Raw genomic sequence first — 17528 nt, forward strand, 5'->3', positions numbered from 1 at the left:
AAAGACTGCATCCACTAAAGCAAGAACCAGAAGCTGTTGTTTTAATCTCCCAGCAGCATTCTGTTTAAAAATATTAGAGCATCCATCTCTATGGTGATAGTTATTTCCATTGCTCAATTACAGGCCAAAGTACTGAAGAGGCTACACTCCTGTGCTTGAACGAGACATCTTATATAACCAATGACTTCACAAATCCATATCCAATCAGGGACAAGTGACAGACACTGAATTCTTCATGGGTATTTAAGCCAAAGAACATCATTAATTATTCATTTTTGTTGGTGGTTGTGTTTTCATCTTAAAGTCAGATTTACTGGGGTATAATTTACATGCAATAACTTATCGTTTTTAGGTAACAGTTCTATGAGTTTTTACCCAAACATATGGTCATGTAATCATCACCACAACTGAGAAACAGACTATTTCATACATTCCAAAAAGTTCCCTATGACCTTTGTAAGTCAATCTTCTCTCCCATTCCCAGCCCCAGGCAACCATTGATCTGTTTTCTAACCCTATACTTTTGCCTTTTCCAGAATGTCATACGAATGGAATCATACAGTAAGTACCCTTCTGAGTCATAGAGAATGTACCTTTGTGAGTTTGGCTTCTTTCACATAACATAATGCATTTGAGATTCATCCAGATAGTTGTGTTTGTTCTTTGTTAGTACTGAGTAATAGTCCATTGATATCCAGTTTGTTTATCCACTCACTTGTTGAAGGACATGTGAGTTTTTTCCAGTTATGGGCAGTTAGAAATAAAGCTGTTGCTGGGTATTCCCTGGCGGTCCAGTGGTTAGGACTCTGCACTTTCACTGCCGAGGGCCCGGGTTCAATCCCTGGTCGGGGAATTAAGATCTCGCAAGTAGTGAGGCACAGCCAAAATAAATAAATAAATAAAAATTTAAAAAGTAAAGCTGTTGCAAATATTAGCCTACAGGTTTTTGTGTGAACAGAGGTCATTTCTCCTGGGTAAATACCTAGGAATGAAACTGCTGTCTCATATGGTAAGTATATGTTTAACTTTGTAAAAAACTACATGTTTTCCAAAGTGGCTGTACCATTTTACATTCCCACCAGCAATGCAAGAGAGTTCAAGTTGTTCTGTATCTTTGCCAGGACTTGGTAATATCTGTTTTTGTTTCATTTGCCTTTTTTTTTTTTTTAGCTATAGGTATGTAGTGGTATCTCATTGTATTTTTCTTCTAACCTTTGATTCTGAAAAAAAAAAATTTCTTTTGGACGCGCCACACATCTATGGTTAGTTCCCCAACTAGCGATTGAACCCGCGCCCTCGACAGTGAAAGTGCGGAGTCCTAACCACTGGACCACCAGGGAATTCCTGAAATAATTTTAGACTCACACAGAAGTTGCAGAAACAGTGGAAAGCTCCCGTGTATTCCCCTCTTATCTTACATAACCACAATGTAAGTATCAAAAGCAAGAACTTGACATTGGTACAATACTGTTAACTACAGACCTTGTTCAGATTTCATTAGTTTTTACATGTACAGTTCCTGTCCCCTTTTTTTGCATACAGTTCTATAAAATTTTATCACATTGTATAGATTCTTATAAACACTACTACAACCAAGATATAGATCTGTTCCATCAAAGCACATTCTATTTTGAAAAGACCTTTTTGGTTTTGCAAACACCATCTGCTGGAAGGGACTTTGGTAAATGATGACTTTCTTCTGCCCTTTTTCCTTGACCAAATTAAAAGTCTGTTATCCAAAATTAAAAAGAAAGAAAAAGAAAAAAGAAACAGACTCACAGATATAGAGAACAAACTAGTGGTTACCAGTGGGGAGAGGGAAGGGGGCAGGGGCAAGATATGAAGTAGGGGATTAAGAGGTACAGTGGGGAGAGGGAAAGGGGCAGGGGCAAGATATGAAGTAGGGGATTAAGAGGAACAAACTCTTAGGTATAAAATAGGCTACAAGTATATTGTACAACACAGGGACTATAGCCAATATTTTATAATAACTATAAATGGAGCATAATCTTTAAAATTTGTGAATCACTATGTTGTACACCTGAAACTTACATAATATTGTACATCAACCATACCTCAACTTAAAAAAATGAAAAAAAAAAAAAAGTCAGTTATCTATTCTCAGACTGTGCTGTGCAAACCACTGTTGACAGAGAAGTTCACTTTTCTGGATGGGTGTCTGTCCTGTTCATTCTTTCCTTATTATAGACCAAGCCCAGGGCAGGCAGTATGGATAAAAGGTTGAAGAGAAAGCAACAGTTCTTGTCTTTAAAATAACTTAAGAGTAGAGAGGTATTTACACACACACACAATTACAAACTGAGATAAGTACCATCCATGAATAAAAAGTAAAAGGTCCACAGAAACTTAAAACACCATCTGGTTTGGACTGGGAGGACCCTGTGATTTAGCCTCATCCTGAGACTTAGTATTTGAGGTCTTTCCACAGAAACAGGGCATCTAAGTATCTGAGCTGTTGAGCAGTGAGTATGTAACCAACAAATTCTTAGAGCAGAAGAATATAAGGAAGCCCTCCGGCGCTGAGAAACCGTACCAAGGACTGCTTATCTTCTTAGGTCAAAGCCTGGCTCCAAAGATATAGAGAATTGGCAACTGCCCATGTGTTACTTTAGGGATATCTACAGCCCTCAATGTTTCTTTCCAACCACCTGCCACAGTGAACCAAATCCACCATTAGAGATCTTTTAGTTATAGAGGTGTCCCTCTGCTCTACACTAGTCACAGTGAAATGCCATCAGCAACGGGGGACATAGGAGACCCCCACTGGCTTCTGGCTGATGGCTGGTATGACCCTCTCCTCCTGTTCCGGGGGCCCACTTCCACATCCTCCAGGGCAGAGTTGCTCCCTCTCCCCTTGTGTCCTCGCTATAGCTGGTTCATGTTTTTATTAGTAGTAATCTCTGTTTGTTCCCACGTTTCTCTCCCCTTCTCTACCAATAGCACAAACAGTCCGACCCATCTCTGTATCTCCTGGCATCTGCACCCCAGCTCCCATGCACACAGTAGGTGGTCAATAAATGTTTTGTGAATATTCAAGGCACGACTATCAGATTACAATGTGTGAAGCGGGCCCTTGAGGGAATGGATGGGTCTCAGCATGAAAGACACCCATGGAGGCATGAGACAGTTGGTGCATTTCAAGAATTGTACCACAAGGTGCTAAATGTAACAGCAGGATGCTTGGGCACCGGACAGAGGGGAGGGCAGGACAAAAGGAGATGTGTGAGGGAGTAAGAGATAAGATGTGCCCACACACGATGAAGCTCAGGACCAGCCCAGCACGACACTTGCCGGGAAACGGCAGCTAGACTGTGGTGGAGAGGAAGAAGGGAGAGGGCAGGCTCTTTCTCCGAGACTTCGCTTCCGAGGGCATTTGCCATGAGCTGGGCTGCGGGGGAGGCCAGGAATTCAGAAGGAAGTAGGCATGTGCAAAAGCTGCTGTGGGACTCAGCCAGGAAATCCGTAAGAACTGAGAGAATAAAAAAATTCCCCAAAGCAGCTAGTTCGTGGTACATGCTTCTGCCTCTTTCCAGAGAGACTCTAATCTTTTCCTTAAAGTCGTGCATGGCTTCCAAAACACCCTGGGGCCGTCTGTGCAAAAGGCAATAACCTGTGTCTGAAGGCCTGGGAGCGCTGGCTACAATCCTGAAATGCCTCCTGAGCCAGCCACGAGGCAAGGAAGTCCCCAGGCCCACTAAAGAGCTGATGAAAAAATACAATAAGGCACTGCTCTTGGCCCTGCACTAGTGGAGCCTCTTACACAGAGAAATTGTTTACATTCAGTGATTAGTAAATGCAGGAACTGACAAATCAAAACACTCACTGTTTTGCAATCTTAAAACAGTTGTTTTGGCCTTATTTTAAAGTATCAGAAAACTATTCTAGCCCATGTTTGCAAAATCACTAGCTGCTGCAATAAATGACCACATGGCTTTTAACCAAGACTTTCTCTTAACCAGCACCTTGACCTCTGCCACCCCAAGGCAGACCAGGGTGATACGTGGACATGAGCGTAAACCCCCTGAAGAGGGGAGGGCACCACGGGCAGCCACGCTTCTCAGGGGCAGCCAGCTCGGAGAGCCACCAGGTGATGATGTGAAATATATTCAAAAACTAATAGGGATAACCTTCTTATCAGTTTCGCTTACAATTTTTCTATTATGCTCATATATGGGTAATAAGTGCTACCATTACGATGCTAGTTGCTAAAAACTTTGAGCTCCCCAGATGCAGGATGCTTAGTACTGGCAGGTCTCCGGTCCCACAAGTTCAAGTTACAAAAAATTGTTTGCACTCTCTGTGTTAACCAAGGTTTCAACCCAATTCCTGGTAACACTGTACACCACAAGGTACTACAGAAACTGGCAACCACTGGGTGGTTTTCAGGGGCCTCTGGGGAAAAGAGCAAAGTGAGGAAAATAGCTCTTCTCAGCTCCAGTTCAGAAAGGTCACCAGACACTGCAATGAACCTCTGTGGCCCCCAGAGTACTATCAACTGAAAAAAAAATGCACAGCCTAAAAGTTGAGAATTATGTTTTATCCGGGAACCTTACTGAGGACTACAGCCCAAGATGGCAGCCTCGCAGATAAGCTCTGAGGAACTCATTCAAAGAGGTAAGGTAGGAGCCAGAAGATATAGGAATTTTTACTGAAAAAAAAAAAAAAAAATTCTAGGTTGAACATCAAAAGATTACACTAATCCCTAAAAACAGACATCTCAGGTTAATTTATGTACGTATGGGGAAGATGCAAGGGTCTGGGCTTATTGAAATCATTCCTTTGATATGCATCTTAACTATCTAGGGCCAGTTCCTGTTTTTCTGCATCCTGAATTCCCTTCAGGGTGCACCACGGGGGTAACTGCACCCTGATGGCTGATGGGCTTGATGGCTGGCAGCCTGTGTTTTTCCATCCTGAGTTCCCCTCAGGGTGCGAGGTCTGGGCAGCTGCAGTGGCCAATGGCTTTATGGACACAGCCTCCTTCGTTTAATAAAATGGCAGGCGACATTTTTCTTGTCCACAGTACTCACCCCAGTGTGGCTTCCAACCAGGTACACGTTTCCCCCAAGTGCTTGAGCCTCTAAATTTACCTTCTCTGCTTCTTCTCCAACCCACTCCCATCCCAAACCCAAACTCCCTTCTCAATCAGTTCAGTCAGGAAACAGACAATCAACGGTGTGAAAGACACAGAGGCTTCTCCCACCTCAGAGGCTGAAATAACCATATGTGGGATGTTAAAATATCTCCCAAGTCCTCATTCACCCAAAAGCTATTACAATAATTGATTTAAAGGTGATGATAGCGCTAAAAATGCATTAAACGCATACCATCAATTAATGAGATCAGTATTAAGCTTTATATTAAGCTCCAAATCATGCCACTTAAGCCCCAACAGTTTTATTGTATTTATATACATTTTTTAAAACTATAAGCTCTTTAGCACAAATATTCCTAACTGCTCTTTCACATCGTAAATTGGAACTGGGTTATTCTTCAGCAACAGGATGCTGCCAGGGAGAAGTGGGAACTGTTTACAAAATGACCAAGAGGAAATGTCACTCCCCTTGTACTTTCAAACCCGTAAAGAACAACTATGAATCAAAGCTGGGCTGAAATCGCATTTCACTTCCAACTGTACTCCTACCCAAGGAAAGGAAGCACATTGTTAAGTTCAAAAGACCCAAACATGACATCAAAAAGCTGCCTGTGAGCACCAAACAAAAGATGTTTCATATAATTAACCTACAAATGCTAAAAATGCAGTTCTCTGCAGTTATGACTCCACCTATATGCCATTGTGTTCCATCATAGGTATTTCTTTTTTTTTATTATTATTTATTTATTTATTTTTGGCTGTGTTGGGTCTTCGTTGCTGCGTGGTCTTTCTCTAGTTGCGGCGAGCAGGGGCTACTCTTTGTTGCGATCCGGGGGCTTCTCACTGCGGTGGCTTCTCATTGCAGAGTACAGGCTCTAGGCATTCGGGCTTCAGTAGTTGTGGCACGTGGGCTCAGTAGTTGTGGCTCGTGGGCTCTAGAACACAGGCTCGGTAGTTGTGGCACACGGGCTTAGTTGCTCCATGGCATGTGGGATCTTCCCAGATCAGGGCACGAACCCGTGTCCCCTGCACTGGCAGGCAGATTCTTAACCAGTGCACCGCCAGGGAAGTCCCTTTCATAGGTATTTCTAAAGGATGCAGTCTAAGTGAAATGCCCATTTTTCCTAGCTAATGTGAGGACAAGGAGAAGGGAAACCAACATTTTGGCGATTGTCTACCCACCATGGGTACCAAACTTTGATATAATAAGAATTTGAGGGCTTCCCTGGTGGCGCAGTGGTTAAGAATCCGCCTGCCAGTGCAGGGGACACGGGTTCGAGCCCTGGTCCAGGAAGATGCCGCAGAGGAACTAAGCCCGTGCACCACAACTACTGAGCCTGCGCTCTAGAGCCGGCGAGCCACAACTACTGAGCCCACATGCCACAACTACTGAAGCCCACGCACCTAGAGCCCGTGCTGTGCAACAAGAGAAGCCACTGCAATGAGAAGCCTGTGCACTGCAACGAAGAGTAGCCCCCACTTGCTGCAACTAGAGAAAGCCTGCGCGCAGCAACAAAGACCCAACACACCCAAAAAAATAAAATAAAATAAAAATATATATAAAAAAAGAATTTGAAATTGCAAAATGTCTCTTAATATCCATTCTCCCTTTCTTCCTTAATAACAGAACCCTCTCTTTTTAAAATTGGCCCCTAGAATAAGAAGCAATTCACAGACTCTTTCGCAGCTAGGTGTGGCCATGTGGCTATGTTCTAGCCCAGAAGTTCTCCAAGTGGGGTCCCCCCAAGAGGCCTATCTTTTAGGTAATCCATGAGGCCAAAACTATTTTTATAATAATATTAAGATGATATTTGCCTTTTTAATGTTCTTTCTCTGTGAGTATCGGGGGAGTTTTACAGAGGGTACATGACACATTATGCCACAACAGACTGAATGCAGAAGCTAATTCGAGAATCCAGGTACTTTCTATTAAGCCAGACATTAAAAGAGATTTATAAAAATGTATAGCAGTGGTAGTCTTCTCACTAATAGTTGGAAAATAGTTATTTTCCCCCAAAAAAAGTAATTTATGCTAACCTGTGATAGTTTATTATTTTAAAATAAATTAATATTTTTAAAATTTCTCACTTTTAATTTCTAACAAAATATTTGCATTAGTTTCCTATTGCTGCTATAACAAATTACTACAAATAGGTAGCTTAAAATGACACAAATTATAGGTATATAGCTATATATACCTATAATATATTTATTATAGCTATATATACCTATAATATACATAGCTTAAAATGACACAAATTATAGGAGGTCAGAAGTCTAAAAACGGGCCTTCCGGGGCTAAAATGAAGATGTTAGCAGGGCTGAGTTCCTCCTGAAGCAGGGGAGAATGCGTCCCTTGCCCCTTCCAGCTTCTGGAGGCCACGATGGGTAGCAAGGGGGAGCGGCAGATGAGGCGGCGCTTGCCCGCCCGCCGCTCACCTCCTGCTGTGCGGCCCAGGGGCTGGGGACCCCTGCTTTAAGGTAACAGTCATGGCAGGGACAGAGAGGGGCTAACCCTTGTTTGCGTAAAGGATCAACAGGTCACATATTTCCCATCCTTGGGGCCCGGGAGACACTGCACCTGTGCAGAAAGGCTCCATGGGGGTCAAAAAGGAGGGGGCACCAGCCCATAATACGTGATGCCAAGGCCCCCCATAGGCCTCTGGGCTGGAATCCATCTTGGAAAAAAGTTGTGCACGCATGCTGGGGAGGCTAGGGTGGGTCAGGTGGAAAAAGAAACCAGATAATTGGCCAAAGGTAAACAAAGACCCTGAAGAACTGACCTATATAAGTGACTTCACCGCCTCTTCACTGCGTTCCTCCTCATTAGGAAGGACGCCCACAGCCTTTCTCTCCGGGTGGGCATCTCTGCCTTGCTTCTGTCTTAACGAAACAAACTGTTTCTCTGCGTGCTCTCCCACTTGTCGTTGCTCTACGTCTCTAATAATAAACTTTTTACCTGTTTTTACAGTTTTTGCCTCCTTGAGAAATGCATTTTTCAATGGGGGCAAGGGCCAGGGGAATTTTGCTTCTAGCCTCTCGCCCCTGGGGGACTAGCGGCTAGGATTCTGCTTTTCATCCAGGCTGCCCAGGTTCAATTCCTGGGCCGGGAACTAAGGTCTCGCTTCAAGCCACCGCTCACTGCTGTCTCTCCGAGATCACTGCCTCCCTCAGAAGGACTCATTTGCTTACACTTGAGTCCACTTGGATAATCTAGGATAATCTCCTCACCTCGAGATCCTTAATGATCACACATACAGTCTCTTTTGCCATGTAGCGTAACATATGCATCTGTTCTGGGGATTAGGAATATAGACATCTTTGGGGGCTATTTCTCTGCCTGCCACAGAATGCTAGCTGTAACTCATATAAGCAAAGCTCTTTGGGTCCCTCAATCATTTTTAAGAGTATAAAGGGTCCTGACACCAAAACATTTGAGAACCAATTGCTCCAGCATATGAATAGATTAGGTGGGAAAACTAAAACACAGAAAAGCTCAGTGACTAACCAAAGCCGTACAGACTGTGAGCAGACATTCAACTTGAAGCCAGGTGTTCCGGCTACCGATGAACCTAGTATGGCTCCCTCTATGCCGTGCTTCCCACCCCCAACACCCTGACTGAGACAAAGGCAAATAAAAATTATTTTGGGGAGCACGTTTGCAGGCATCAGACAAAGGGCATGACAACAAGCATTCAGAGGTGAACTTGGTGAGCAAGAGGGAAGGCAGGTTGGAGAAGAAGGTTTTTGAAACAATCCTACTTTTCAAAACCTTCTTTAGAAATACACAAATTTATTATGTCATGTGAGAAAGCAGGAAAATGTTACAAATGGCCAAGTGTTCCAGTGCCGAGCCTGAGAGAGGTAAGTGTCCTTCATCCAGAGGAGCACGATCAGGGCCATAGCTCACGAGACCCAGGCAGCATGTGAAACACAGCTCAGCTCTGGGTCACATGACGGGGCCTGGTGACCAAACTCAGACTTACGGTCACTCGTCTCGACAACGTCTGCCAAGCCCCAGTTTTGACGGCCTCACTGAAAAGGACAGCTGAAAGACCACATAAGTTCTTGGGCTGTCTCTCTGCATCATTTTGATACGACCAGAGCCACAATTTTGCAGCAGGAAAGAAACTGCACTCAGGTGAACTGTGTAAAAATCAAGCTAATGACCCAAATCACAACCTTCAAGGGAATACATATTTACAGTGAAAAGAGGAGAGCTGGGAGGCTCAAAGGGCCAGTTCTTGCTCTACCAAATGAACTGCCTGGCCCAGGCCACAGAACTGGGGGCGGTGGTAATCAGACCCATGCAGTGTGCACTTGTGAATGATGGCTCTCCAGCCTAGAACGCCTGGTAGGGCCTCCTCAGGAACCACTGGCCTTACCTGGTAGACTTCTCCAGTTCTACTTCATCTCTTTCCCAGCTCTCCAGCTGAAGTTTCTAGAGTGCTCAGCTAACTAAGCCAAACCAGCAGTAGTACCTGAACTGACAGCCGATAACCCAAGCATATGAGGTCACAGAGTAAGTAACTACTCGTTAGAATTTGTTATCCAAGGGAGGAAAAGCCACAGAATTATCTGGTATTTATATCTTCCAAGTGAAAGTATGGGTCCAACAGAAGGCAGTCCCTCAAAGAATCTCTAGTCACAGAGCTCAGCATTCCCTGGGAATGTTTTCACTGCCTGCTTTTTCTAGGATTACACTAGTATTACAAAAATCCAACCTATAACCTACAAAGCACAAAGATTTTGCAGATTAGAAACATTCCTAACATATCACTGTCATCACAAAATCCTAATCCACACACCCCTGTCAAATCTGTGTAGCCTCTGAAAAGGTATGATCGCCTACAGGTGATGTTTCTGCTGCAGAATGACTAAAAAACTATTAAATCAGCATTCTCAGTTGACATCTATTTTGAAATGAATTTTTTTTTTTTTCATGTGCCAAAGCACAAGGCAACTTAACATTTTATAGACCAAAAACTTCAAGCTGCTTTCTATGTCCATTAAGGGGATATAGAATGTAAGTGAGGTCATGGAGTTTACAGAGATGATGCCTCTTATTCACAACAGCAAACATCTATTTTCTCTACTCTCCATCTGCAGGCAGAGATCCACATTATCTAAGATAGCGGATAGAAAGAAAAATGACACTTAAACAGAAAATAGACTAGAACTTTGTTCTTATGAGTTATTCTAAAAGTAGTGATTCCAACTTCCAGGAAGTAAATATTCAATGGATCAACTAGAAAAAGAACCCAGGCAAAAGTGGAAGGATACAGTATGTGGTATGAATACAGATGTGGTTTACCTAGCTTTCAAAGAGATCAGTATTTCATTATTTTCCAGTCCCTTGGTGAAATAAAGTAATTTACCATGTAAAGTTGAAAGGATTTAAGAAAATTGATAAAGGGCACATACAGAAAACTGATTATAAAATGTCACTTGGGCACTACTAATTTGGGAATTATGGCGGACTAGATATGGTGGACTAGGGCCCTTGTGCTGTACTATAATTTGATTCTGGATAAATTATTGTTAAAAATACTTTCTAACACATTGGTTAGCTCCAGGTAGAGAAACGAATCCCAAGAGGTTGTGGTAAGAACAGTGCACTGAAACCTGAGCAAAGAAGAGAGCAGCAGTCACCCTGGAGACAACTACAAATACCAGCAATGAAATGAATGGGGCATCTAGACCTTCAGCTTTCAGCCAGGTGGGGAAAGCCCAACCTGAAACCAGGAATTCCAAAGGGAACAAAAGTGGTCCTGGTCCTGTAGCGTCCTCCTGGCTCCTAGTACAAACACACATTTCAAGAAGTAAGATCTCAAGATTCCAAGATATAATTATCAAAAAAGCCCAAAAAATTTATATCAAATAAGATATAATTATCAAACAAATACACAATTAAAATTCACCATGCACACTAGGAAACAAGCCACAGAAACAGATTTGGATCACCAAAGATTTCAGATACTGGCATTATCGAATACAGAATATGAAGTAGCTCAGTTTGGTGCTGTTTAAAGAGATGAAAGATGGAGTAAAAAGAAAATGAGTAAGCAAAAATACACCATCAAAAAAATATTCACGCAGGTTTGCAGCAGAAGAAGAACCTTTAGAAATGAAGAAATATAATCACTGAAATTAAAAACTCAGTGGATGGGTTAAATAAAAGATTCAACATAGCTGAAGAGAGAATTACTGGACTGAAAGCTAAATCTTAAGAAATTACCCAAATGAAACAGAGAAAGACAAGGAAGAAGATATCCAATATGAATTAAAAGACATGAAGAATAAAGAGAAGTCCTAACATCTATTTAATCAAAACCAGAAGGAGACAATAGAGAAAATGTAGGAGAGACAGTATTCAAAGCATTAATAGCTGAGAAATTTTCAGAGCTGATGAATGATATGAACTCACAGATACATAAATCACAACAAATATAAACAGGAAGCTGTACATGGACATGTTGTAGTGAAACTGCAGTAATCCAACAACAAATAAATAAGCCAAATCATCTACTAAAGAATGGCAAATGAAAGGTTAACAGATTTAACAGCAAAACTGAAAGCCATAAGACAGTGGAATGGTATATTATACACTCACAGTGCTGGGAGAAAAATAAGTGTCAGCTAAGAACTCTGAGAGTGAAATAAAGACATTCTAACATAAATCAAAACTGAGAGAAGTTACCACCAAAAGATTTTAAGGAAAGAAAATTCTAAAGAAGGCAAATCTCACCAGAGAAATGGCAAAGGATAGAAGAAGGGAAGAGAAGCAAGATATAGTAAACACAGAGATAAAGTGAAACAAATACTATCTCTAATAACAGTTGTCTAATTTGTATGGTGAAACATATAACAGAACTGACTGAAAAGAACACGTAAGTACAGAAGAACACAGTCTTCATTAGGTGTCCTATGAGTTTTGTATCATTCTGGAAGGGGATAAGAGGACCTTAACCACTGATTGACTTTAAAACTATTAAGTGTACACAGTGTACTTTCAGGGTAATCATTAGAAGAATAGAAACAAAATGCATAATTTCCAAACGAGCAGAGAAAAAATACTGAATGAGAACACAAATCAACAAAAACTTCAATCAAAAAGAATGAAGGTTAGCAATGAAATTGCAACATAGTTAAAAGAGAGACTGTTAGACTATATTTCAAAAACCAAAAACAAAAACAAAAAAAAAACAGAAACAAACAAAACTGCACTAGCCATGCAAGAAAAGACTGAAAAGTTTCTCTACATTAAAGTCATAAACTCTGTTCTCCAAAGGACACTTAAAAAAAAAGACGCTTGGGTTTCCCTGGTGGCGCAGTGGTTGAGAATCTGTCTGCCAATGCAGGGGACACGGGTTCGAGCCCTGGTCTGGGAAGATCCCACGTGCCGCGGAGCAACTAGGCCCGTGAGCCACAATTACTGAGCCTGCGTGTCTGGAGCCTGTGCTCCGCAACAAGAGAGGCCGCGACAGTGAGAGGCCCACGCACCGCGATGAAGAGTGGCCCCCGCTTGCCACAACTAGAGAAAGCCCTTGCACAGAAATGAAGACCCAACACAGACAAAAATAAAATATAAATTAAAAAAAAGATGCTCAATCTACCATTAATTAGGAAAATGTAAATTAAGACCACATGATATACTATTTTATACTCACTAGAACGGCAACAAAATACCACATGTTGGAAGGAAATGGAGCAACAGATAAACCATGATAGATTTTCGGAATAGAATTTTATTTAACAATAAAAATTAATTTAGTACCATTAATGTAACAAGTGAATCTTAATTCAACTGAGTGAAAAAAATGAAAGCTGCAGAATATTACATGCAATATACCATTCTTATCAAGCCTAAAAACAAGCAGAACTAGGCAATATATTGTTTGGATATATACATGGACATAGTAATTATGTTCCAGAATGGAAATCAACCATCAACACTAAGAACACTGTTTAATTCAGCCGAATTTTACTTTTGGTAGCAAGACTTTCTCAATGAAGAAGTTTCCAGGTTTATGTTCTAGGACAAGCTCTTAATCTCATCTCAGATCGATTCTCTGAGAAGCACTGGCCTAGACTCTTCAACTCCAGAGAAGGGGAAGACCTAGTAATTGTCATCTTCCCAGATAAGGAGTGTCAATCAAAAGCAATTCCAGAGTAAAGGAAATGACTCCCCCAGGCCTCCCTGGAGCCTTCCTCCCTGGTTTACATAACTTCAGATCTGGCAGGGCCTTTTTCTGTCATTTCCAGTGACTCAGGCAGACTGTTTCCTGTGCCCTTTGTTTTATGCATTTCTCCCACCCTGGCCTATGTTGCCTTCCTCTTCCAATGAGGAAGCTGGCCTCTTCAATCCTTTCTCCTTCCTTCCCCAAACCACACTGGCCTTTCCTTGGCTGATTTTGACCTGGGGCAAGTTGAAGACCTCAAAGATCCCTCCATCCTTCAGAGCCTCACACACAATCTCAGAACAAAGCAGGAGAGATCCTGAGGAACTTCAGATCCATAAGACGTTTGAGAATGGATGAAACACTGAGTTTGACTTACATGTTCTTTCATACACTCTCTGCTATCTCCTACTTCACTGTTCTTGAAACTCAGAAAATCCACAACTCCTTCGGTCACTGCAGCTTTGCCTGGAATAATAAAGGCAGGAAATTAGAAAGGAGGCAACCAGAAGGAACCGAGGGTCCAAGCGGAAAGAAACTCTCTTGTATAATCAATCTTGACATTTAAAAGGAAAAAAAGCCACCTGAATTAAGGAAAGTCTCTACCTTGGTCTAAGCCAATTTTCTTCTTTACCTAAAACTATTAATAGTAACTTAATGTTTGTAGAAGAAATCGTCATTATTTACAGAGATTTCACACGCATTTTCTCATTTGAGCTGTAAGATATCGAGAATAGGCAAGTATTGTCTTAAAATGCAGCAGCCAAATTTCCCAAAGATCAGGGAACTTTCCCATGATCATTCAGCCAGCAAGCATCAGAGGAGGAATTTGAACCACTTCTATGACTCCTTATTCCAAACTCTCCCACGGCACCAAATGATATAATGCTTTCAATTTGAAAAGCAGTATTATTATTTCTTCTTCTACTAGATATAGTGTCTTAACCAACAGATATAGAAACGGCTTTGCCTGCTGAATGACAAAGACACTGCCATAGGATTAAACGTTTATTTACCAGAGACAACACAAAGGGTAGAAAATCCATACCAAGATAGTTAAGAAACACATGTATCTTTTCCACATACCCTCCTTTTCTCTTTAAGTCATAGTTATAGGTGCTGGGCTTTATTTCCCTCTCTCTCTCTCTTTTTGGAAATAAATTCAAGTTTAGAGAAAAGTTGTAGAATAATAATAGTACAAAGACTGCCATGTACTCTTTACCCATGTTCACCTGCTATTAACATTTAACGTGCATACTTAATCACTCACTCTCTCTCTACAGACACACACATTCAGTCAACATTTGTTTTTTAAGCTTTTTTTTTTTTTTTGGCCGCGGGGCATGCGTTATCCTAGGTCCCTGACCAGGGATCGAACCCGTGCCCCCTGCCGCGGAAGGTCGGAGTCTTAACCACTGGACCGCCAGGGAAGTCCCTCACTCAACATTTTTTTGTTTCTGAGCCACGTGGAGATAAGTTCCATACATCATGGCTCTAAAAACTTCAGAATTTATTTCTTAAGAATAGGGATATTCTTACAAAACCATAATGTTGTTATTGATCTTAGTAAATTTAATATCGATACAATCATTGATTGCCATATTCAATTAACCCAATAATGCGTTTTATAGCATTTCTTTTTCCTCCAATTCAGGATCCAGTCCAGGGTAAGGTATTATATTTAGCTGCCATTAATCTGAGACACACAGCTCTTTTTTATCTTTTATGACACTGACACTTTAGAAGAATACAGTCCTCCCCTTTTTTCATATTAATAAAACATTACCATTTTGACTTGTCTGACATTTCCTCATGATTCAATTCAGCCTATGCATTATCAGCCAGAAAACTACAGAGTTTTCTTCTCCTGGTGTCATAGCTGAAGGCATGTGAAGTCTATGTGCCCCTCTCTGGCGATATAAATTTTGATCACCCAGCCAAGGTGCTGTCCAATTTCTCCCAAGAAAAATTGTTATTTTTTCCCTTACATCTAATAAGTAATCTGTGGGGAGACACTTTAAGACCATGCAAATATCTTGTCCCTCATCAAAATTTCCCCCTGGATTTAGCATCCACTGGTGACCCTTGCCTGATCTGAACTTTACTACCATGGCTACAACATGCTAATTGTTCCAACTCCAGTATTCCCTCCACATTACCATCCAGGACTCAGCAGTCTACACTATTTGTTCATCTATTTGTCCATTTATGATCAGTAAGGATATATGAAGTCCTACTTTTTCAACAATTTATAATGTATCACTGTACTTAATAATTTTGGTGCTCAAACTGTCTCAGATTTAGCCAGCGGGCGACCCTTTAAGCTGGCTCCTTTGACTTTGTGACATGCCCCCATCATTTTTTTTATGCTTCTACTTTTATTTCCTTACTTTCTGACATTAAAAAAAAAGTTCTAGGCTCATCTTGTACTTACTCTGTCTCTGCCCTAGATGCAGACATTTCTCTAAACGCCCTGGGTCCTTTCAGTGGAGAATGGCGTTACAGAGACCAAGATCTAGTATAACACTGTTTGAAAGGCATTGTCTATTTCCACTGATTACTTTTCATTTTGAATGAGTCACATTTTCCTGCTTCTTTGCATGTTTTTCTGTTATAAGGTGGACAACTGAAAGGTGTTCAGTTTGGTTCTGATGGCAACTAAATTACTGGCACAGCCTCTCAATTCCGTCAGGCTTGGTTTTATAATTGGTTAAGACAGGTCTATTTGAGATATGTCCTTGGTCCTAATGCATGACCCTTAATCATAAGGCACGGTCTTTCCGGTGTCTCGGAATGGTTAAGGTGCTCAGCAAGGTCTCTCCACCCTGGCTAGCCCACCGCTCTCCATTTCTCTCCATACTGCAGGAACCTTGCTATGGCCATTCTCTTCCCCTCCTGGGCACAGCTGCTCTCTGCTAGGTCTCACCCTGTATGGATACACATCTCAGCTTCTGGGTTCCCCGCTCATAGTTCCCTCCTCCCCAGTAGCCTGCCATACAAATTCCAGCCTCTTCAGCAGCCCTGAACTCTGGAGACCCACCATGCTGTAACAGGCACCCCGTCCTGGTACCCCGGGAAGGGAATGCAGGGAACAGGGAATACACTCCAGCAGAAAACTAGGGCAAAAGTGGGTCTCACCTCATGTGACTGTCTTCTCTCAAGGATCAACATCCTGGCTGCCTGTTTTCCTGTGACTGACAGTAACTGGCTTGTGTACTGTCCAGTCTTCTAGTTTACTGAAGGAGGGCAAGTCCAGCACCAGTTACCTCTATTTCTCTTGGTGCCTTCAACATTAAGTGATGCTCGTGGGACACAGAGCTGCTCTATTGGGAAGAGTTAAGAATCAAACACTTGGAGCATGTAACAAACGCTCTTTATTTAAACATTTCAAAGAAACTCTCTAACAATCTGTTCCTTAGAAACCTTATGTGTTTACTTTTATTGCAGCACCGTGGCAAGAAACACGCTCTCTAGCAGTCAGGCAATTCTAAATAAAATGACAAGAAAGTGTCTCTATTCCTTCCGGAAAGCTGATACTCACTTCAGATAGCCAGCTGGCTATCACTCTGACATATATTTCCCTTTATTTCCATAACTCTTCCTCCAAATGGCAAAATAAAACACTATAGTCTAGCCAAAGAATCCAAAGTTAGTTGCTATTCTTTATTTTTCTTGTTTACGTGCATGTACTTAGGGGTGAGGAGAAGACTCCTTTTCATATAAATCATTTTCTGGCATATTTCCATTTCCACTTCTAACCACTGGTGAGAAAATAGTCAGAAAAAAAATAGTCCAAAAGAAAACCTGCAACCCCAGATACAAAGTTAATCAAAAGGAAACTGGCAAACAAGAACAGTATTTTCTTCTCACATGCTGTGAGAAAAGAGGAGTTTGCCATCACAGGAAAATGGAGATTAGGCCTTTCCCCGCACAAGCCAGCGGATCTGAGCCACGGGCGCGGGCACACACGCAGCTTTCCACACAGCGCACCAGGCAGAACGGGGGACGACCCCTTTCTACTTCTTGAGCAGATTTCCTCCATATTGGACATGCACACTGCAGCCCATCTAATTCATTTTCTCTAAAGCAATCGGTGCATGGAAGTTATACCTCTCTTCGGTTTTACTTCAGGCCCCCTAGAACTTAAAGGCAAGCGTCAAGCGTCTGATGTAAACGCAGTGTTTATCTGTCCATTTGCCTGCCTCACCGTGCAGGCACTCACCGTCCGCGAG

General features: G+C 41.9%; 1 protein-coding gene across 9 annotated transcripts in view; it reads right to left on the bottom strand.

Moving 5' to 3' along the window:
- SGMS1 (sphingomyelin synthase 1) overlaps positions 1–17528 on the bottom strand; it is a 302362-nt gene that overhangs the window by 197525 nt on the left and 87309 nt on the right. For 8 of the 9 annotated variants that reach the window (XM_068548135.1, XM_068548129.1, XM_068548128.1 and 5 more), the window contains one exon: positions 13676–13764. The exons of the other annotated variant lie outside the window; for it this stretch is intronic. The gene's annotated coding sequence lies outside the window, so the exon portion shown is untranslated. The remainder of the gene's footprint in view (positions 1–13675; positions 13765–17528) is intronic. 9 annotated transcript variants of the gene reach the window in all.

Source organism: Eschrichtius robustus, chromosome 7 (genome assembly GCF_028021215.1).
Source record: "Eschrichtius robustus isolate mEscRob2 chromosome 7, mEscRob2.pri, whole genome shotgun sequence".
In the NCBI taxonomy this organism is placed as follows: Eukaryota; Metazoa; Chordata; class Mammalia; order Artiodactyla; family Eschrichtiidae; genus Eschrichtius; species Eschrichtius robustus.